The 23,055-nt window shown below is 44.0% G+C and overlaps 1 long non-coding RNA gene across 1 annotated transcript; it reads left to right on the forward strand.

Annotated features, from left to right (window-relative positions):
* Positions 1–2,723: 2,723 nt before the first annotated feature.
* On the forward strand, positions 2,724–17,484 carry LOC137986181 (uncharacterized). The gene is made up of 7 exons (XR_011119615.1): positions 2,724–2,810; positions 5,304–5,389; positions 7,877–7,962; positions 9,988–10,073; positions 12,564–12,649; positions 15,131–15,216; positions 17,398–17,484. It is a non-coding gene; the product is annotated as an uncharacterized lncRNA (long non-coding RNA).
* The last annotated feature ends 5,571 nt before the right edge of the window (positions 17,485–23,055 follow it).

Genomic DNA, 23,055 nt, shown 5'->3' on the forward strand with positions numbered 1-23,055 from the left:
GTTCAAATGTGCATATCTGGGGCTCGGTGTTTAATACTCTTTTCAACCTTTTTACTGTGGTCATGCCTGCATGTCTTAGCATAGCTGACTTGCTTGTTTTACATCGGTCTTTGACCTTGATTATCCTAGGGCGATTGACGGCTTTCTGATCAAAAGCATGTTTTTTGAGCAGTTTTGGCGGTTTTGCAACCTGGCTAACCTGACAGCATTTAGTTCTACGGGAAGGCGCCAAGGGTAACCGTTATGAAGTTGGAACTTGACAGAGGCGTAGAGGCGAGGGTGAAGGTCAATTGAGCACTTGGCTCCAAGATGCTGCGCGATTTTACTTTAGTAACTTTGCAAGGCTCGAGAGTTGAGGAAGTGGCAACCCTGTTGAAACGACAGCTGAACAATGTTCCACACGGTCAGGCCTATGGCAAGCGAACGCGATTTCAATTTAGAACTTGTCCTCTGCACCGAGAATGGGCATACGCGGGGGCGGCCATAACTTGACAGAGAACGGAGAAAACCAATTATTTTGGGAACGTTAAGGCAAGCGCGACCATTAGGCCTGTTTCTTTGGAAATTTCTCGCATCTTCGGTTAGCACAAGAGTTTGATTTTCCAATAAAACGAACTTCCAGGCGTTCCAATGTGGTAGAGTGACAGTTTCCAATTGACCATTGTTGACCATTGTTGACCATTGTTGACCATTCCATCAGTTGTTGTTGTTGTTGTTGTTGTTGGTTGTTGTTGAAGGTCGATGTTGCGCTGACCAAGGTGCGGTGTCGAATCCATGACCAGAGTTCCATTGTTGAGTAGAGGGTACTGTGCAGTTTGAGCGGGCGACTGTGGAGAGAGAACCATTTCATCAGTTAATTATTAACCATAGACCAACCCACTAGGGCCACCCCAAGGTCCCTTTTTCTAGTTAACATGAACCATGAACGTGAACCTACGGCGGGGTAGGTGAACATCTAGAACACCTGGATTTATTTGGGACATTGCTCTATCCACTGAGCTATCTGAACACCCTGGAAAATTAGCCGATTTGTTAACGTTCTTAATGAACTTGCTTGCCTAGCAGCCTGGAAAACAAATGAAAAAAACCCCCGTCTTCACTGGGATTTGAACCTCGGACCTCGGGAACACAAGGCGTTGGTGTTACCACACAACTACGCAATCCAGTGCAATGCTTTAAACCTTTAGTTACAAGATTTCAAGTAGTTTCTTGCCGAAGTTAATGCGAAAAAAAGAAATCGTTTACTCTGGCCTGGGACTCGAACCTGCAACCTCTGCGTTACCATTCACTCTGTTTACCACTGAGCTAGCCCAACAACTGAAGTTCATAGCCGTTTATTTGCATCCTTGAATTAGACAATTGCAAAGAGCCTGAGAACAACTCTCGTTTTATGTATATATTTTTATATTTTTTCAAGTCATTGCAGATAAGAAAATTGGCTTTCTCTGGGTAAAACTGACCTTTATTTAAAGACAAAAGCCAAGCCAATGGTGTTGGACGTGTTGTTTGATGGGAGAAAGGCGTGCGTCAGTGCGTGTTTTCTGTGTGCTCATGGATTTTGCAATAGTTTCAGTCATTGCAGATAAGAAAATTGGCTTTCTCTGGGTAAAACTGACCTTTATTTAAAGACAAAAGCCAAGCCAATGGTGTTGGACGTGTTGTTTGATGGGAGAAAGGCGTGCGTCAGTGCGTGTTTTCTGTGTGCTCATGGATTTTGCAATAGTTTCAGTCATTGCAGATAAGAAAATTGGCTTTCTCTGGGTAAAACTGACCTTTATTTAAAGACAAAAGCCAAGCCAATGGTGTTGGACGTGTTGTTTGATGGGAGAAAGGCGTGCGTCAGTGCGTGTTTTCTGTGTGCTCATGGATTTTGCAATAGTTTCAGTCATTGCAGATAAGAAAATTGGCTTTCTCTGGGTAAAACTGACCTTTATTTAAAGACAAAAGCCAAGCCAATGGTGTTGGACGTGTTGTTTGATGGGAGAAAGGCGTGCGTCAGTGCGTGTTTTCTGTGTGCTCATGGATTTTGCAATAGTTTCAGTCATTGCAGATAAGAAAATTGGCTTTCTCTGGGTAAAACTGACCTTTATTTAAAGACAAAAGCCAAGCCAATGGTGTTGGACGTGTTGTTTGATGGGAGAAAGGCGTGCGTCAGTGCGTGTTTTCTGTGTGCTCATGGATTTTGCAATAGTTTCAGTCATTGCAGATAAGAAAATTGGCTTTCTCTGGGTAAAACTGACCTTTATTTAAAGACAAAAGCCAAGCCAATGGTGTTGGAGGAGAGAAAGTGCGCGCGCGATGTTGTGGCGCGCTAATGTGGCCTGTTCTCCAGTCCGTTCGCGCGTTAAAAACAAATTCTCCTCAACGCCGGTATAAATAAGAGGGCGGTACTTTTTTGCCGCTGACCATTAAAAGATTGCTGGCTTCAATGCGCTGTTGTTTATAAATAGTTAGAAAGATCGATTACGGCCTTCACGCCAGACGTCGAGCAACAGACATGCACGCGCAACTTGCTTGTTGGAGATCTGGGCGTTTTTTGGATGACGGAGTTTGAATGTTGCATGACGTGTGCATAAATTAGGCGCCATATTGGATCTTTGACGCAAGTTCAAATGTGCATATCTGGGCTCGGTTTTAATATCTTTTCAACCTTTTTACTGTGGTCATGCCTGCATGTCTTAGCTATGCCTTGCTTGTTTTTCATCGGTCTTTGACCTTTTCTAGGGCGATTTACGGCTTTCTGATCACAAGCATGTTTTTGAGCAGTTTTGGCGGTTGCAACTGGCTAACCTGAAGCATTTAGTTCTACGGTAAGGCGCCAAGGTAAACGTTATGAAGTTGAAACTTGACAGAGGCGTAGAGGCGAGGGTGAGGTTCATGAGCAATGGCTCCAAGATGCTGCGCGCTTTTCCTTTAGTAACTTTGCAAGGCTCGAGAGTTGAGAAGTGAACTTGAAACGACAGCTGAACAATGTTCCACGGTCAGGCCTCTGGCAAGCGAACGCGATTTCAATTTAGAACTTGTCCTCTGCACCGAGAATTGGGCATACGCGGGGGCGGCCATAACTTGACAGAGAACGGAGAAACCAATTATTTTGGGAACGTTAAGGCAAGCGCGACCATTAGGCCTGTTTCTTTGGAAATTTCTCGCATCTTCGGTTAGCACAAGAGTTTGATTTTCCAATAAAACGAACTTCCAGGCGTTCCAATGTGGTAGAGTGACAGTTTCCAATTGACCATTGTTGACCATTGTTGACCATTGTTGACCATTCCATCAGTTGTTGTTGTTGTTGTTGTTGTTGTTGTTGTTGTTGAAGGTCGATGTTGCGCTGACCAAGGTGCGGTGTCGAATCCATGACCAGAGTTCCATTGTTGAGTAGAGGGTACTGTGCAGTTTGAGCGGGCGACTGTGGAGAGAGGAACATTTCATCAGTTAATTATTAACCATAGACCAACCCACTAGGGCCACCCCAAGGTCCCTTTTTCTAGTTAACATGAACCATGAACGTGAACCTACGGCGGGGTAGGTGAACATCTAGAACACCTGGATTTATTTGGGACATTGCTCTATCCACTGAGCTATCTGAACACCCTGGAAAATTAGCCGATTTGTTAACGTTCTTAATGAACTTGCTTGCCTAGCAGCCTGGAAAACAAATGAAAAAAACCCCCGTCTTCACTGGGATTTGAACCTCGGACCTCGGGAACACAAGGCGTTGGTGTTACCACACAACTACGCAATCCAGTGCAATGCTTTACACCTTTAGTTACAAGATTTCAAGTAGTTTCTTGCCGAAGTTAATGCGAAAAAAAGAAATCGTTTACTCTGGCCTGGGACTCGAACCTGCAACCTCTGCGTTACCATTCACTCTGTTTACCACTGAGCTAGCCCAACAACTGAAGTTCATAGCCGTTTATTTGCATCCTTGAATTAGACAATTGCAAAGAGCCTGAGAACAACTCTCGTTTTATGTATATATATATATATTTTTTCAAGTCATTGCAGATAAGAAAATTGGCTTTCTCTGGGTAAAACTGACCTTTATTTAAAGACAAAAGCCAAGCCAATGGTGTTGGACGTGTTGTTTGATGGGAGAAAGGCGTGCGTCAGTGCGTGTTTTCTGTGTGCTCATGGATTTTGCAATAGTTTCAGTCATTGCAGATAAGAAAATTGGCTTTCTCTGGGTAAAACTGACCTTTATTTAAAGACAAAAGCCAAGCCAATGGTGTTGGACGTGTTGTTTGATGGGAGAAAGGCGTGCGTCAGTGCGTGTTTTCTGTGTGCTCATGGATTTTGCAATAGTTTCAGTCATTGCAGATAAGAAAATTGGCTTTCTCTGGGTAAAACTGACCTTTATTTAAAGACAAAAGCCAAGCCAATGGTGTTGGACGTGTTGTTTGAGTGGAGAAAGGCGTGCGTCAGTGCGTGTTTTCTGTGTGCTCATGGATTTTGCAATAGTTTCAGTCATTGCAGATAAGAAAATTGGCTTTCTCTGGGTAAAACTGACCTTTATTTAAAGACAAAAGCCAAGCCAATGGTGTTGGACGTGTTGTTTGATGGGAGAAAGGCGTGCGTCAGTGCGTGTTTTCTGTGTGCTCATGGATTTTGCAATAGTTTCAGTCATTGCAGATAAGAAAATTGGCTTTCTCTGGGTAAAACTGACCTTTATTTAAAGACAAAAGCCAAGCCAATGGTGTTGGACGTGTTGTTTGAGTGGAGAAAGGCGTGCGTCAGTGCGTGTTTTCTGTGTGCTCATGGATTTTGCAATAGTTTCAGTCATTGCAGATAAGAAAATTGGCTTTCTCTGGGTAAAACTGACCTTTATTTAAAGACAAAAGCCAAGCCAATGGTGTTGGAGGAGAGAAAGTGCGCGCGCGATGTTGTGGCGCGCTAATGTGGCCTGTTCTCCAGTCCGTTCGCGCGTTAAAAACAAATTCTCCTCAACGCCGGTATAAATAAGAGGGCGGTACTTTTTTGCCGCTGACCATTAAAAGATTGCTGGCTTCAATGCGCTGTTGTTTATAAATAGTTAGAAAGATCGATTACGGCCTTCACGCCAGACGTCGAGCAACAGACATGCACGCGCAACTTGCTTGTTGGAGATCTGGGCGTTTTTTGGATGACGGAGTTTGAATGTTGCATGACGTGTGCATAAATTAGGCGCCATATTGGATCTTTGACGCAAGTTCAAATGTGCATATCTGGGCTCGGTTTTAATATCTTTTCAACCTTTTTACTGTGGTCATGCCTGCATGTCTTAGCTATGCCTTGCTTGTTTTACATCGGTCTTTGACCTTTTCTAGGGCGATTTACGGCTTTCTGATCACAAGCATGTTTTTGAGCAGTTTTGGCGGTTGCAACTGGCTAACCTGAAGCATTTAGTTCTACGGTAAGGCGCCAAGGTAAACGTTATGAAGTTGAAACTTGACAGAGGCGTAGAGGCGAGGGTGAGGTTCATGAGCAATGGCTCCAAGATGCTGCGCGCTTTTCCTTTAGTAACTTTGCAAGGCTCGAGAGTTGAGAAGTGAACTTGAAACGACAGCTGAACAATGTTCCACGGTCAGGCCTCTGGCAAGCGAACGCGATTTCAATTTAGAACTTGTCCTCTGCACCGAGAATTGGGCATACGCGGGGGCGGCCATAACTTGACAGAGAACGGAGAAACCAATTATTTTGGGAACGTTAAGGCAAGCGCGACCATTAGGCCTGTTTCTTTGGAAATTTCTCGCATCTTCGGTTAGCACAAGAGTTTGATTTTCCAATAAAACGAACTTCCAGGCGTTCCAATGTGGTAGAGTGACAGTTTCCAATTGACCATTGTTGACCATTGTTGACCATTGTTGACCATTCCATCAGTTGTTGTTGTTGTTGTTGTTGTTGTTGTTGAAGGTCGATGTTGCGCTGACCAAGGTGCGGTGTCGAATCCATGACCAGAGTTCCATTGTTGAGTAGAGGGTACTGTGCAGTTTGAGCGGGCGACTGTGGAGAGAGGAACATTTCATCAGTTAATTATTAACCATAGACCAACCCACTAGGGCCACCCCAAGGTCCCTTTTTCTAGTTAACATGAACCATGAACGTGAACCTACGGCGGGGTAGGTGAACATCTAGAACACCTGGATTTATTTGGGACATTGCTCTATCCACTGAGCTATCTGAACACCCTGGAAAATTAGCCGATTTGTTAACGTTCTTAATGAACTTGCTTGCCTAGCAGCCTGGAAAACAAATGAAAAAAACCCCCGTCTTCACTGGGATTTGAACCTCGGACCTCGGGAACACAAGGCGTTGGTGTTACCACACAACTACGCAATCCAGTGCAATGCTTTACACCTTTAGTTACAAGATTTCAAGTAGTTTCTTGCCGAAGTTAATGCGAAAAAAAGAAATCGTTTACTCTGGCCTGGGACTCGAACCTGCAACCTCTGCGTTACCATTCACTCTGTTTACCACTGAGCTAGCCCAACAACTGAAGTTCATAGCCGTTTATTTGCATCCTTGAATTAGACAATTGCAAAGAGCCTGAGAACAACTCTCGTTTTATGTATATATATATATATTTTTTCAAGTCATTGCAGATAAGAAAATTGGCTTTCTCTGGGTAAAACTGACCTTTATTTAAAGACAAAAGCCAAGCCAATGGTGTTGGACGTGTTGTTTGATGGGAGAAAGGCGTGCGTCAGTGCGTGTTTTCTGTGTGCTCATGGATTTTGCAATAGTTTCAGTCATTGCAGATAAGAAAATTGGCTTTCTCTGGGTAAAACTGACCTTTATTTAAAGACAAAAGCCAAGCCAATGGTGTTGGACGTGTTGTTTGATGGGAGAAAGGCGTGCGTCAGTGCGTGTTTTCTGTGTGCTCATGGATTTTGCAATAGTTTCAGTCATTGCAGATAAGAAAATTGGCTTTCTCTGGGTAAAACTGACCTTTATTTAAAGACAAAAGCCAAGCCAATGGTGTTGGACGTGTTGTTTGAGTGGAGAAAGGCGTGCGTCAGTGCGTGTTTTCTGTGTGCTCATGGATTTTGCAATAGTTTCAGTCATTGCAGATAAGAAAATTGGCTTTCTCTGGGTAAAACTGACCTTTATTTAAAGACAAAAGCCAAGCCAATGGTGTTGGACGTGTTGTTTGATGGGAGAAAGGCGTGCGTCAGTGCGTGTTTTCTGTGTGCTCATGGATTTTGCAATAGTTTCAGTCATTGCAGATAAGAAAATTGGCTTTCTCTGGGTAAAACTGACCTTTATTTAAAGACAAAAGCCAAGCCAATGGTGTTGGACGTGTTGTTTGAGTGGAGAAAGGCGTGCGTCAGTGCGTGTTTTCTGTGTGCTCATGGATTTTGCAATAGTTTCAGTCATTGCAGATAAGAAAATTGGCTTTCTCTGGGTAAAACTGACCTTTATTTAAAGACAAAAGCCAAGCCAATGGTGTTGGAGGAGAGAAAGTGCGCGCGCGATGTTGTGGCGCGCTAATGTGGCCTGTTCTCCAGTCCGTTCGCGCGTTAAAAACAAATTCTCCTCAACGCCGGTATAAATAAGAGGGCGGTACTTTTTTGCCGCTGACCATTAAAAGATTGCTGGCTTCAATGCGCTGTTGTTTATAAATAGTTAGAAAGATCGATTACGGCCTTCACGCCAGACGTCGAGCAACAGACATGCACGCGCAACTTGCTTGTTGGAGATCTGGGCGTTTTTTGGATGACGGAGTTTGAATGTTGCATGACGTGTGCATAAATTAGGCGCCATATTGGATCTTTGACGCAAGTTCAAATGTGCATATCTGGGCTCGGTTTTAATATCTTTTCAACCTTTTTACTGTGGTCATGCCTGCATGTCTTAGCTATGCCTTGCTTGTTTTACATCGGTCTTTGACCTTTTCTAGGGCGATTTACGGCTTTCTGATCACAAGCATGTTTTTGAGCAGTTTTGGCGGTTGCAACTGGCTAACCTGAAGCATTTAGTTCTACGGTAAGGCGCCAAGGTAAACGTTATGAAGTTGAAACTTGACAGAGGCGTAGAGGCGAGGGTGAGGTTCATGAGCAATGGCTCCAAGATGCTGCGCGCTTTTCCTTTAGTAACTTTGCAAGGCTCGAGAGTTGAGAAGTGAACTTGAAACGACAGCTGAACAATGTTCCACGGTCAGGCCTCTGGCAAGCGAACGCGATTTCAATTTAGAACTTGTCCTCTGCACCGAGAATTGGGCATACGCGGGGGCGGCCATAACTTGACAGAGAACGGAGAAACCAATTATTTTGGGAACGTTAAGGCAAGCGCGACCATTAGGCCTGTTTCTTTGGAAATTTCTCGCATCTTCGGTTAGCACAAGAGTTTGATTTTCCAATAAAACGAACTTCCAGGCGTTCCAATGTGGTAGAGTGACAGTTTCCAATTGACCATTGTTGACCATTGTTGACCATTGTTGACCATTCCATCAGTTGTTGTTGTTGTTGTTGTTGTTGTTGTTGTTGTTGAAGGTCGATGTTGCGCTGACCAAGGTGCGGTGTCGAATCCATGACCAGAGTTCCATTGTTGAGTAGAGGGTACTGTGCAGTTTGAGCGGGCGACTGTGGAGAGAGGAACATTTCATCAGTTAATTATTAACCATAGACCAACCCACTAGGGCCACCCCAAGGTCCCTTTTTCTAGTTAACATGAACCATGAACGTGAACCTACGGCGGGGTAGGTGAACATCTAGAACACCTGGATTTATTTGGGACATTGCTCTATCCACTGAGCTATCTGAACACCCTGGAAAATTAGCCGATTTGTTAACGTTCTTAATGAACTTGCTTGCCTAGCAGCCTGGAAAACAAATGAAAAAAACCCCCGTCTTCACTGGGATTTGAACCTCGGACCTCGGGAACACAAGGCGTTGGTGTTACCACACAACTACGCAATCCAGTGCAATGCTTTACACCTTTAGTTACAAGATTTCAAGTAGTTTCTTGCCGAAGTTAATGCGAAAAAAAGAAATCGTTTACTCTGGCCTGGGACTCGAACCTGCAACCTCTGCGTTACCATTCACTCTGTTTACCACTGAGCTAGCCCAACAACTGAAGTTCATAGCCGTTTATTTGCATCCTTGAATTAGACAATTGCAAAGAGCCTGAGAACAACTCTCGTTTTATGTATATATATATATATTTTTTCAAGTCATTGCAGATAAGAAAATTGGCTTTCTCTGGGTAAAACTGACCTTTATTTAAAGACAAAAGCCAAGCCAATGGTGTTGGACGTGTTGTTTGATGGGAGAAAGGCGTGCGTCAGTGCGTGTTTTCTGTGTGCTCATGGATTTTGCAATAGTTTCAGTCATTGCAGATAAGAAAATTGGCTTTCTCTGGGTAAAACTGACCTTTATTTAAAGACAAAAGCCAAGCCAATGGTGTTGGACGTGTTGTTTGAGTGGAGAAAGGCGTGCGTCAGTGCGTGTTTTCTGTGTGCTCATGGATTTTGCAATAGTTTCAGTCATTGCAGATAAGAAAATTGGCTTTCTCTGGGTAAAACTGACCTTTATTTAAAGACAAAAGCCAAGCCAATGGTGTTGGAGGAGAGAAAGTGCGCGCGCGATGTTGTGGCGCGCTAATGTGGCCTGTTCTCCAGTCCGTTCGCGCGTTAAAAACAAATTCTCCTCAACGCCGGTATAAATAAGAGGGCGGTACTTTTTTGCCGCTGACCATTAAAAGATTGCTGGCTTCAATGCGCTGTTGTTTATAAATAGTTAGAAAGATCGATTACGGCCTTCACGCCAGACGTCGAGCAACAGACATGCACGCGCAACTTGCTTGTTGGAGATCTGGGCGTTTTTTGGATGACGGAGTTTGAATGTTGCATGACGTGTGCATAAATTAGGCGCCATATTGGATCTTTGACGCAAGTTCAAATGTGCATATCTGGGCTCGGTTTTAATATCTTTTCAACCTTTTTACTGTGGTCATGCCTGCATGTCTTAGCTATGCCTTGCTTGTTTTACATCGGTCTTTGACCTTTTCTAGGGCGATTTACGGCTTTCTGATCACAAGCATGTTTTTGAGCAGTTTTGGCGGTTGCAACTGGCTAACCTGAAGCATTTAGTTCTACGGTAAGGCGCCAAGGTAAACGTTATGAAGTTGAAACTTGACAGAGGCGTAGAGGCGAGGGTGAGGTTCATGAGCAATGGCTCCAAGATGCTGCGCGCTTTTCCTTTAGTAACTTTGCAAGGCTCGAGAGTTGAGAAGTGAACTTGAAACGACAGCTGAACAATGTTCCACGGTCAGGCCTCTGGCAAGCGAACGCGATTTCAATTTAGAACTTGTCCTCTGCACCGAGAATTGGGCATACGCGGGGGCGGCCATAACTTGACAGAGAACGGAGAAACCAATTATTTTGGGAACGTTAAGGCAAGCGCGACCATTAGGCCTGTTTCTTTGGAAATTTCTCGCATCTTCGGTTAGCACAAGAGTTTGATTTTCCAATAAAACGAACTTCCAGGCGTTCCAATGTGGTAGAGTGACAGTTTCCAATTGACCATTGTTGACCATTGTTGACCATTGTTGACCATTCCATCAGTTGTTGTTGTTGTTGTTGTTGTTGTTGTTGTTGAAGGTCGATGTTGCGCTGACCAAGGTGCGGTGTCGAATCCATGACCAGAGTTCCATTGTTGAGTAGAGGGTACTGTGCAGTTTGAGCGGGCGACTGTGGAGAGAGGAACATTTCATCAGTTAATTATTAACCATAGACCAACCCACTAGGGCCACCCCAAGGTCCCTTTTTCTAGTTAACATGAACCATGAACGTGAACCTACGGCGGGGTAGGTGAACATCTAGAACACCTGGATTTATTTGGGACATTGCTCTATCCACTGAGCTATCTGAACACCCTGGAAAATTAGCCGATTTGTTAACGTTCTTAATGAACTTGCTTGCCTAGCAGCCTGGAAAACAAATGAAAAAAACCCCCGTCTTCACTGGGATTTGAACCTCGGACCTCGGGAACACAAGGCGTTGGTGTTACCACACAACTACGCAATCCAGTGCAATGCTTTACACCTTTAGTTACAAGATTTCAAGTAGTTTCTTGCCGAAGTTAATGCGAAAAAAAGAAATCGTTTACTCTGGCCTGGGACTCGAACCTGCAACCTCTGCGTTACCATTCACTCTGTTTACCACTGAGCTAGCCCAACAACTGAAGTTCATAGCCGTTTATTTGCATCCTTGAATTAGACAATTGCAAAGAGCCTGAGAACAACTCTCGTTTTATGTATATATATATATATTTTTTCAAGTCATTGCAGATAAGAAAATTGGCTTTCTCTGGGTAAAACTGACCTTTATTTAAAGACAAAAGCCAAGCCAATGGTGTTGGACGTGTTGTTTGATGGGAGAAAGGCGTGCGTCAGTGCGTGTTTTCTGTGTGCTCATGGATTTTGCAATAGTTTCAGTCATTGCAGATAAGAAAATTGGCTTTCTCTGGGTAAAACTGACCTTTATTTAAAGACAAAAGCCAAGCCAATGGTGTTGGACGTGTTGTTTGATGGGAGAAAGGCGTGCGTCAGTGCGTGTTTTCTGTGTGCTCATGGATTTTGCAATAGTTTCAGTCATTGCAGATAAGAAAATTGGCTTTCTCTGGGTAAAACTGACCTTTATTTAAAGACAAAAGCCAAGCCAATGGTGTTGGACGTGTTGTTTGATGGGAGAAAGGCGTGCGTCAGTGCGTGTTTTCTGTGTGCTCATGGATTTTGCAATAGTTTCAGTCATTGCAGATAAGAAAATTGGCTTTCTCTGGGTAAAACTGACCTTTATTTAAAGACAAAAGCCAAGCCAATGGTGTTGGACGTGTTGTTTGATGGGAGAAAGGCGTGCGTCAGTGCGTGTTTTCTGTGTGCTCATGGATTTTGCAATAGTTTCAGTCATTGCAGATAAGAAAATTGGCTTTCTCTGGGTAAAACTGACCTTTATTTAAAGACAAAAGCCAAGCCAATGGTGTTGGACGTGTTGTTTGATGGGAGAAAGGCGTGCGTCAGTGCGTGTTTTCTGTGTGCTCATGGATTTTGCAATAGTTTCAGTCATTGCAGATAAGAAAATTGGCTTTCTCTGGGTAAAACTGACCTTTATTTAAAGACAAAAGCCAAGCCAATGGTGTTGGAGGAGAGAAAGTGCGCGCGCGATGTTGTGGCGCGCTAATGTGGCCTGTTCTCCAGTCCGTTCGCGCGTTAAAAACAAATTCTCCTCAACGCCGGTATAAATAAGAGGGCGGTACTTTTTTGCCGCTGACCATTAAAAGATTGCTGGCTTCAATGCGCTGTTGTTTATAAATAGTTAGAAAGATCGATTACGGCCTTCACGCCAGACGTCGAGCAACAGACATGCACGCGCAACTTGCTTGTTGGAGATCTGGGCGTTTTTTGGATGACGGAGTTTGAATGTTGCATGACGTGTGCATAAATTAGGCGCCATATTGGATCTTTGACGCAAGTTCAAATGTGCATATCTGGGCTCGGTTTTAATATCTTTTCAACCTTTTTACTGTGGTCATGCCTGCATGTCTTAGCTATGCCTTGCTTGTTTTACATCGGTCTTTGACCTTTTCTAGGGCGATTTACGGCTTTCTGATCACAAGCATGTTTTTGAGCAGTTTTGGCGGTTGCAACTGGCTAACCTGAAGCATTTAGTTCTACGGTAAGGCGCCAAGGTAAACGTTATGAAGTTGAAACTTGACAGAGGCGTAGAGGCGAGGGTGAGGTTCATGAGCAATGGCTCCAAGATGCTGCGCGCTTTTCCTTTAGTAACTTTGCAAGGCTCGAGAGTTGAGAAGTGAACTTGAAACGACAGCTGAACAATGTTCCACGGTCAGGCCTCTGGCAAGCGAACGCGATTTCAATTTAGAACTTGTCCTCTGCACCGAGAATTGGGCATACGCGGGGGCGGCCATAACTTGACAGAGAACGGAGAAACCAATTATTTTGGGAACGTTAAGGCAAGCGCGACCATTAGGCCTGTTTCTTTGGAAATTTCTCGCATCTTCGGTTAGCACAAGAGTTTGATTTTCCAATAAAACGAACTTCCAGGCGTTCCAATGTGGTAGAGTGACAGTTTCCAATTGACCATTGTTGACCATTGTTGACCATTCCATCAGTTGTTGTTGTTGTTGTTGTTGTTGTTGTTGTTGTTGAAGGTCGATGTTGCGCTGACCAAGGTGCGGTGTCGAATCCATGACCAGAGTTCCATTGTTGAGTAGAGGGTACTGTGCAGTTTGAGCGGGCGACTGTGGAGAGAGGAACATTTCATCAGTTAATTATTAACCATAGACCAACCCACTAGGGCCACCCCAAGGTCCCTTTTTCTAGTTAACATGAACCATGAACGTGAACCTACGGCGGGGTAGGTGAACATCTAGAACACCTGGATTTATTTGGGACATTGCTCTATCCACTGAGCTATCTGAACACCCTGGAAAATTAGCCGATTTGTTAACGTTCTTAATGAACTTGCTTGCCTAGCAGCCTGGAAAACAAATGAAAAAAACCCCCGTCTTCACTGGGATTTGAACCTCGGACCTCGGGAACACAAGGCGTTGGTGTTACCACACAACTACGCAATCCAGTGCAATGCTTTACACCTTTAGTTACAAGATTTCAAGTAGTTTCTTGCCGAAGTTAATGCGAAAAAAAGAAATCGTTTACTCTGGCCTGGGACTCGAACCTGCAACCTCTGCGTTACCATTCACTCTGTTTACCACTGAGCTAGCCCAACAACTGAAGTTCATAGCCGTTTATTTGCATCCTTGAATTAGACAATTGCAAAGAGCCTGAGAACAACTCTCGTTTTATGTATATATATATATTTTTTCAAGTCATTGCAGATAAGAAAATTGGCTTTCTCTGGGTAAAACTGACCTTTATTTAAAGACAAAAGCCAAGCCAATGGTGTTGGACGTGTTGTTTGATGGGAGAAAGGCGTGCGTCAGTGCGTGTTTTCTGTGTGCTCATGGATTTTGCAATAGTTTCAGTCATTGCAGATAAGAAAATTGGCTTTCTCTGGGTAAAACTGACCTTTATTTAAAGACAAAAGCCAAGCCAATGGTGTTGGACGTGTTGTTTGATGGGAGAAAGGCGTGCGTCAGTGCGTGTTTTCTGTGTGCTCATGGATTTTGCAATAGTTTCAGTCATTGCAGATAAGAAAATTGGCTTTCTCTGGGTAAAACTGACCTTTATTTAAAGACAAAAGCCAAGCCAATGGTGTTGGACGTGTTGTTTGAGTGGAGAAAGGCGTGCGTCAGTGCGTGTTTTCTGTGTGCTCATGGATTTTGCAATAGTTTCAGTCATTGCAGATAAGAAAATTGGCTTTCTCTGGGTAAAACTGACCTTTATTTAAAGACAAAAGCCAAGCCAATGGTGTTGGACGTGTTGTTTGATGGGAGAAAGGCGTGCGTCAGTGCGTGTTTTCTGTGTGCTCATGGATTTTGCAATAGTTTCAGTCATTGCAGATAAGAAAATTGGCTTTCTCTGGGTAAAACTGACCTTTATTTAAAGACAAAAGCCAAGCCAATGGTGTTGGACGTGTTGTTTGAGTGGAGAAAGGCGTGCGTCAGTGCGTGTTTTCTGTGTGCTCATGGATTTTGCAATAGTTTCAGTCATTGCAGATAAGAAAATTGGCTTTCTCTGGGTAAAACTGACCTTTATTTAAAGACAAAAGCCAAGCCAATGGTGTTGGAGGAGAGAAAGTGCGCGCGCGATGTTGTGGCGCGCTAATGTGGCCTGTTCTCCAGTCCGTTCGCGCGTTAAAAACAAATTCTCCTCAACGCCGGTATAAATAAGAGGGCGGTACTTTTTTGCCGCTGACCATTAAAAGATTGCTGGCTTCAATGCGCTGTTGTTTATAAATAGTTAGAAAGATCGATTACGGCCTTCACGCCAGACGTCGAGCAACAGACATGCACGCGCAACTTGCTTGTTGGAGATCTGGGCGTTTTTTGGATGACGGAGTTTGAATGTTGCATGACGTGTGCATAAATTAGGCGCCATATTGGATCTTTGACGCAAGTTCAAATGTGCATATCTGGGCTCGGTTTTAATATCTTTTCAACCTTTTTACTGTGGTCATGCCTGCATGTCTTAGCTATGCCTTGCTTGTTTTACATCGGTCTTTGACCTTTTCTAGGGCGATTTACGGCTTTCTGATCACAAGCATGTTTTTGAGCAGTTTTGGCGGTTGCAACTGGCTAACCTGAAGCATTTAGTTCTACGGTAAGGCGCCAAGGTAAACGTTATGAAGTTGAAACTTGACAGAGGCGTAGAGGCGAGGGTGAGGTTCATGAGCAATGGCTCCAAGATGCTGCGCGCTTTTCCTTTAGTAACTTTGCAAGGCTCGAGAGTTGAGAAGTGAACTTGAAACGACAGCTGAACAATGTTCCACGGTCAGGCCTCTGGCAAGCGAACGCGATTTCAATTTAGAACTTGTCCTCTGCACCGAGAATTGGGCATACGCGGGGGCGGCCATAACTTGACAGAGAACGGAGAAACCAATTATTTTGGGAACGTTAAGGCAAGCGCGACCATTAGGCCTGTTTCTTTGGAAATTTCTCGCATCTTCGGTTAGCACAAGAGTTTGATTTTCCAATAAAACGAACTTCCAGGCGTTCCAATGTGGTAGAGTGACAGTTTCCAATTGACCATTGTTGACCATTGTTGACCATTGTTGACCATTCCATCAGTTGTTGTTGTTGTTGTTGTTGTTGTTGTTGTTGTTGAAGGTCGATGTTGCGCTGACCAAGGTGCGGTGTCGAATCCATGACCAGAGTTCCATTGTTGAGTAGAGGGTACTGTGCAGTTTGAGCGGGCGACTGTGGAGAGAGGAACATTTCATCAGTTAATTATTAACCATAGACCAACCCACTAGGGCCACCCCAAGGTCCCTTTTTCTAGTTAACATGAACCATGAACGTGAACCTACGGCGGGGTAGGTGAACATCTAGAACACCTGGATTTATTTGGGACATTGCTCTATCCACTGAGCTATCTGAACACCCTGGAAAATTAGCCGATTTGTTAACGTTCTTAATGAACTTGCTTGCCTAGCAGCCTGGAAAACAAATGAAAAAAACCCCCGTCTTCACTGGGATTTGAACCTCGGACCTCGGGAACACAAGGCGTTGGTGTTACCACACAACTACGCAATCCAGTGCAATGCTTTACACCTTTAGTTACAAGATTTCAAGTAGTTTCTTGCCGAAGTTAATGCGAAAAAAAGAAATCGTTTACTCTGGCCTGGGACTCGAACCTGCAACCTCTGCGTTACCATTCACTCTGTTTACCACTGAGCTAGCCCAACAACTGAAGTTCATAGCCGTTTATTTGCATCCTTGAATTAGACAATTGCAAAGAGCCTGAGAACAACTCTCGTTTTATGTATATATATATATATTTTTTCAAGTCATTGCAGATAAGAAAATTGGCTTTCTCTGGGTAAAACTGACCTTTATTTAAAGACAAAAGCCAAGCCAATGGTGTTGGACGTGTTGTTTGATGGGAGAAAGGCGTGCGTCAGTGCGTGTTTTCTGTGTGCTCATGGATTTTGCAATAGTTTCAGTCATTGCAGATAAGAAAATTGGCTTTCTCTGGGTAAAACTGACCTTTATTTAAAGACAAAAGCCAAGCCAATGGTGTTGGACGTGTTGTTTGAGTGGAGAAAGGCGTGCGTCAGTGCGTGTTTTCTGTGTGCTCATGGATTTTGCAATAGTTTCAGTCATTGCAGATAAGAAAATTGGCTTTCTCTGGGTAAAACTGACCTTTATTTAAAGACAAAAGCCAAGCCAATGGTGTTGGACGTGTTGTTTGAGTGGAGAAAGGCGTGCGTCAGTGCGTGTTTTCTGTGTGCTCATGGATTTTGCAATAGTTTCAGTCATTGCAGATAAGAAAATTGGCTTTCTCTGGGTAAAACTGACCTTTATTTAAAGACAAAAGCCAAGCCAATGGTGTTGGAGGAGAGAAAGTGCGCGCGCGATGTTGTGGCGCGCTAATGTGGCCTGTTCTCCAGTCCGTTCGCGCGTTAAAAACAAATTCTCCTCAACGCCGGTATAAATAAGAGGGCGGTACTTTTTTGCCGCTGACCATTAAAAGATTGCTGGCTTCAATGCGCTGTTGTTTATAAATAGTTAGAAAGATCGATTACGGCCTTCACGCCAGACGTCGAGCAACAGACATGCACGCGCAACTTGCTTGTTGGAGATCTGGGCGTTTTTTGGATGACGGAGTTTGAATGTTGCATGACGTGTGCATAAATTAGGCGCCATATTGGATCTTTGACGCAAGTTCAAATGTGCATATCTGGGCTCGGTTTTAATATCTTTTCAACCTTTTTACTGTGGTCATGCCTGCATGTCTTAGCTATGCCTTGCTTGTTTTACATCGGTCTTTGACCTTTTCTAGGGCGATTTACGGCTTTCTGATCACAAGCATGTTTTTGAGCAGTTTTGGCGGTTGCAACTGGCTAACCTGAAGCATTTAGTTCTACGGTAAGGCGCCAAGGTAAACGTTATGAAGTTGAAACTTGACAGAGGCGTAGAGGCGAGGGTGAGGTTCATGAGCAATGGCTCCAAGATGCTGCGCGCTTTTCCTTTAGTAACTTTGCAAGGCTCGAGAGTTGAGAAGTGAACTTGAAACGACAGCTGAACAATGTTCCACGGTCAGGCCTCTGGCAAGCGAACGCGATTTCAATTTAGAACTTGTCCTCTGCACCGAGAATTGGGCATACGCGGGGGCGGCCATAACTTGACAGAGAACGGAGAAACCAATTATTTTGGGAACGTTAAGGCAAGCGCGACCATTAGGCCTGTTTCTTTGGAAATTTCTCGCATCTTCGGTTAGCACAAGAGTTTGATTTTCCAATAAAACGAACTTCCAGGCGTTCCAATGTGGTAGAGTGACAGTTTCCAATTGACCATTGTTGACCATTGTTGACCATTGTTGACCATTCCATCAGTTGTTGTTGTTGTTGTTGTTGTTGTTGTTGTTGTTGAAGGTCGATGTTGCGCTGACCAAGGTGCGGTGTCGAATCCATGACCAGAGTTCCATTGTTGAGTAGAGGGTACTGTGCAGTTTGAGCGGGCGACTGTGGAGAGAGGAACATTTCATCAGTTAATTATTAACCATAGACCAACCCACTAGGGCCACCCCAAGGTCCCTTTTTCTAGTTAACATGAACCATGAACGTGAACCTACGGCGGGGTAGGTGAACATCTAGAACACCTGGATTTATTTGGGACATTGCTCTATCCACTGAGCTATCTGAACACCCTGGAAAATTAGCCGATTTGTTAACGTTCTTAATGAACTTGCTTGCCTAGCAGCCTGGAAAACAAATGAAAAAAACCCCCGTCTTCACTGGGATTTGAACCTCGGACCTCGGGAACACAAGGCGTTGGTGTTACCACACAACTACGCAATCCAGTGCAATGCTTTACACCTTTAGTTACAAGATTTCAAGTAGTTTCTTGCCGAAGTTAATGCGAAAAAAAGAAATCGTTTACTCTGGCCTGGGACTCGAACCTGCAACCTCTGCGTTACCATTCACTCTGTTTACCACTGAGCTAGCCCAACAACTGAAGTTCATAGCCGTTTATTTGCATCCTTGAATTAGACAATTGCAAAGAGCCTGAGAACAACTCTCGTTTTATGTATATATATATATATTTTTTCAAGTCATTGCAGATAAGAAAATTGGCTTTCTCTGGGTAAAACTGACCTTTATTTAAAGACAAAAGCCAAGCCAATGGTGTTGGACGTGTTGTTTGATGGGAGAAAGGCGTGCGTCAGTGCGTGTTTTCTGTGTGCTCATGGATTTTGCAATAGTTTCAGTCATTGCAGATAAGAAAATTGGCTTTCTCTGGGTAAAACTGACCTTTATTTAAAGACAAAAGCCAAGCCAATGGTGTTGGACGTGTTGTTTGAGTGGAGAAAGGCGTGCGTCAGTGCGTGTTTTCTGTGTGCTCATGGATTTTGCAATAGTTTCAGTCATTGCAGATAAGAAAATTGGCTTTCTCTGGGTAAAACTGACCTTTATTTAAAGACAAAAGCCAAGCCAATGGTGTTGGACGTGTTGTTTGAGTGGAGAAAGGCGTGCGTCAGTGCGTGTTTTCTGTGTGCTCATGGATTTTGCAATAGTTTCAGTCATTGCAGATAAGAAAATTGGCTTTCTCTGGGTAAAACTGACCTTTATTTAAAGACAAAAGCCAAGCCAATGGTGTTGGAGGAGAGAAAGTGCGCGCGCGATGTTGTGGCGCGCTAATGTGGCCTGTTCTCCAGTCCGTTCGCGCGTTAAAAACAAATTCTCCTCAACGCCGGTATAAATAAGAGGGCGGTACTTTTTTGCCGCTGACCATTAAAAGATTGCTGGCTTCAATGCGCTGTTGTTTATAAATAGTTAGAAAGATCGATTACGGCCTTCACGCCAGACGTCGAGCAACAGACATGCACGCGCAACTTGCTTGTTGGAGATCTGGGCGTTTTTTGGATGACGGAGTTTGAATGTTGCATGACGTGTGCATAAATTAGGCGCCATATTGGATCTTTGACGCAAGTTCAAATGTGCATATCTGGGCTCGGTTTTAATATCTTTTCAACCTTTTTACTGTGGTCATGCCTGCATGTCTTAGCTATGCCTTGCTTGTTTTACATCGGTCTTTGACCTTTTCTAGGGCGATTTACGGCTTTCTGATCACAAGCATGTTTTGAGCAGTTTTGGCGGTTGCAACTGGCTAACCTGAAGCATTTAGTTCTACGGTAAGGCGCCAAGGTAAACGTTATGAAGTTGAAACTTGACAGAGGCGTAGAGGCGAGGGTGAGGTTCATGAGCAATGGCTCCAAGATGCTGCGCGCTTTTCCTTTAGTAACTTTGCAAGGCTCGAGAGTTGAGAAGTGAACTTGAAACGACAGCTGAACAATGTTCCACGGTCAGGCCTCTGGCAAGCGAACGCGATTTCAATTTAGAACTTGTCCTCTGCACCGAGAATTGGGCATACGCGGGGGCGGCCATAACTTGACAGAGAACGGAGAAACCAATTATTTTGGGAACGTTAAGGCAAGCGCGACCATTAGGCCTGTTTCTTTGGAAATTTCTCGCATCTTCGGTTAGCACAAGAGTTTGATTTTCCAATAAAACGAACTTCCAGGCGTTCCAATGTGGTAGAGTGACAGTTTCCAATTGACCATTGTTGACCATTGTTGACCATTGTTGACCATTCCATCAGTTGTTGTTGTTGTTGTTGTTGTTGTTGTTGAAGGTCGATGTTGCGCTGACCAAGGTGCGGTGTCGAATCCATGACCAGAGTTCCATTGTTGAGTAGAGGGTACTGTGCAGTTTGAGCGGGCGACTGTGGAGAGAGGAACATTTCATCAGTTAATTATTAACCATAGACCAACCCACTAGGGCCACCCCAAGGTCCCTTTTTCTAGTTAACATGAACCATGAACGTGAACCTACGGCGGGGTAGGTGAACATCTAGAACACCTGGATTTATTTGGGACATTGCTCTATCCACTGAGCTATCTGAACACCCTGGAAAATTAGCCGATTTGTTAACGTTCTTAATGAACTTGCTTGCCTAGCAGCCTGGAAAACAAATGAAAAAAACCCCCGTCTTCACTGGGATTTGAACCTCGGACCTCGGGAACACAAGGCGTTGGTGTTACCACACAACTACGCAATCCAGTGCAATGCTTTACACCTTTAGTTACAAGATTTCAAGTAGTTTCTTGCCGAAGTTAATGCGAAAAAAGAAATCGTTTACTCTGGCCTGGGACTCGAACCTGCAACCTCTGCGTTACCATTCACTCTGTTTACCACTGAGCTAGCCCAACAACTGAAGTTCATAGCCGTTTATTTGCATCCTTGAATTAGACAATTGCAAAGAGCCTGAGAACAACTCTCGTTTTATGTATATATATATATATTTTTTCAAGTCATTGCAGATAAGAAAATTGGCTTTCTCTGGGTAAAACTGACCTTTATTTAAAGACAAAAGCCAAGCCAATGGTGTTGGACGTGTTGTTTGATGGGAGAAAGGCGTGCGTCAGTGCGTGTTTTCTGTGTGCTCATGGATTTTGCAATAGTTTCAGTCATTGCAGATAAGAAAATTGGCTTTCTCTGGGTAAAACTGACCTTTATTTAAAGACAAAAGCCAAGCCAATGGTGTTGGACGTGTTGTTTGATGGGAGAAAGGCGTGCGTCAGTGCGTGTTTTCTGTGTGCTCATGGATTTTGCAATAGTTTCAGTCATTGCAGATAAGAAAATTGGCTTTCTCTGGGTAAAACTGACCTTTATTTAAAGACAAAAGCCAAGCCAATGGTGTTGGACGTGTTGTTTGATGGGAGAAAGGCGTGCGTCAGTGCGTGTTTTCTGTGTGCTCATGGATTTTGCAATAGTTTCAGTCATTGCAGATAAGAAATTGGCTTTCTCTGGGTAAACTGACCTTTATTTAAAGACAAAAGCCAAGCCAATGGTGTTGGACGTGTTGTTTGATGGGAGAAAGGCGTGCGTCAGTGCGTGTTTTCTGTGTGCTCATGGATTTTGCAATAGTTTCAGTCATTGCAGATAAGAAAATTGGCTTTCTCGCTGTTAATATGACCTTTATTTAAAGACAAAAGCCAAGCCAATGGTGTTGGACGTGATGTGTGAAGTGAGACAGGCGTGCGTCAGTGCGAGTTTGCTGTGTGCTCATGGATTTTGCAATAGTTTCAGTCATGCAGATAAGAAATTGGCTTTCTCTGGTAAAACTGACCTTTATTTAAAGACAAAAGCCAAGCCAATGGTGTTGGAGGAGAGAAAGTGCGCGCGCGATGTTGTGGCGCGCTAATGTGGCCTGTTCTCCAGTCCGTTCGCGCGTTAAAAAACAATTCTCCTCAACGCCGGTATAAATAAGAGGGCGGTACTTTTTTGCCGCTGACCATTAAAAGATTGCTGGCTTCAATGCGCTGTTGTTTATAAATAGTTAGAAAGATCGATTACGGCCTTCACGCCAGACGTCGAGCAACAGACATGCACGCGCAACTTGCTTGTTGGAGATCTGGGCGTTTTTTGGATGACGGAGTTTGAATGTTGCATGACGTGTGCATAAATTAGGCGCCATATTGGATCTTTGACGCAAGTTCAAATGTGCATATCTGGGCTCGGTTTTAATATCTTTTCAACCTTTTTACTGTGGTCATGCCTGCATGTCTTAGCTATGCCTTGCTTGTTTTACATCGGTCTTTGACCTTTTCTAGGGCGATTTACGGCTTTCTGATCACAAAGCATGTTTTGAGCAGTTTTGGCGGTTGCAACTGGCTAACCTGAAGCATTTAGTTCTACGGTAAGGCGCCAAGGTAAACGTTATGAAGTTGAAACTTGACAGAGGCGTAGAGGCGAGGGTGAGGTTCATGAGCAATGGCTCCAAGATGCTGCGCGCTTTTCCTTTAGTAACTTTGCAAGGCTCGAGAGTTGAGAAGTGAACTTGAAACGACAGCTGAACAATGTTCCACGGTCAGGCCTCTGGCAAGCGAACGCGATTTCAATTTAGAACTTGTCCTCTGCACCGAGAATTGGGCATACGCGGGGGCGGCCATAACTTGACAGAGAACGGAGAAACCAATTATTTTGGGAACGTTAAGGCAAGCGCGACCATTAGGCCTGTTTCTTTGGAATTTCTCGCATCTTCGGTTAGCACAAGAGTTTGATTTTCCAATAAAACGAACTTCCAGGCGTTCCAATGTGGTAGAGTGACAGTTTCCAATTGACCATTGTTGACCATTGTTGACCATTGTTGACCATTCCATCAGTTGTTGTGTTGTTGTTGTTGTTGTTGTTGTTGTTGAAGGTCGATGTTGCGCTGACCAAGGTGCGGTGTCGAATCCATGACCAGAGTTCCATTGTTGAGTAGAGGGTACTGTGCAGTTTGAGCGGGCGACTGTGGAGAGAGGAACATTTCATCAGTTATATTATTAACCATAGACCAACCCACTAGGGACTCACCCCAAGGTCCTTTTTCTAGTTTATACATGAACCATGAACGTGGAACTTACGGCGGGTAGGGGAACAAGTCTTAGAACACC

Source organism: Montipora foliosa, unplaced genomic scaffold (assembly GCF_036669935.1).
Source record: "Montipora foliosa isolate CH-2021 unplaced genomic scaffold, ASM3666993v2 scaffold_156, whole genome shotgun sequence".
In the NCBI taxonomy this organism is placed as follows: Eukaryota; Metazoa; Cnidaria; class Anthozoa; order Scleractinia; family Acroporidae; genus Montipora; species Montipora foliosa.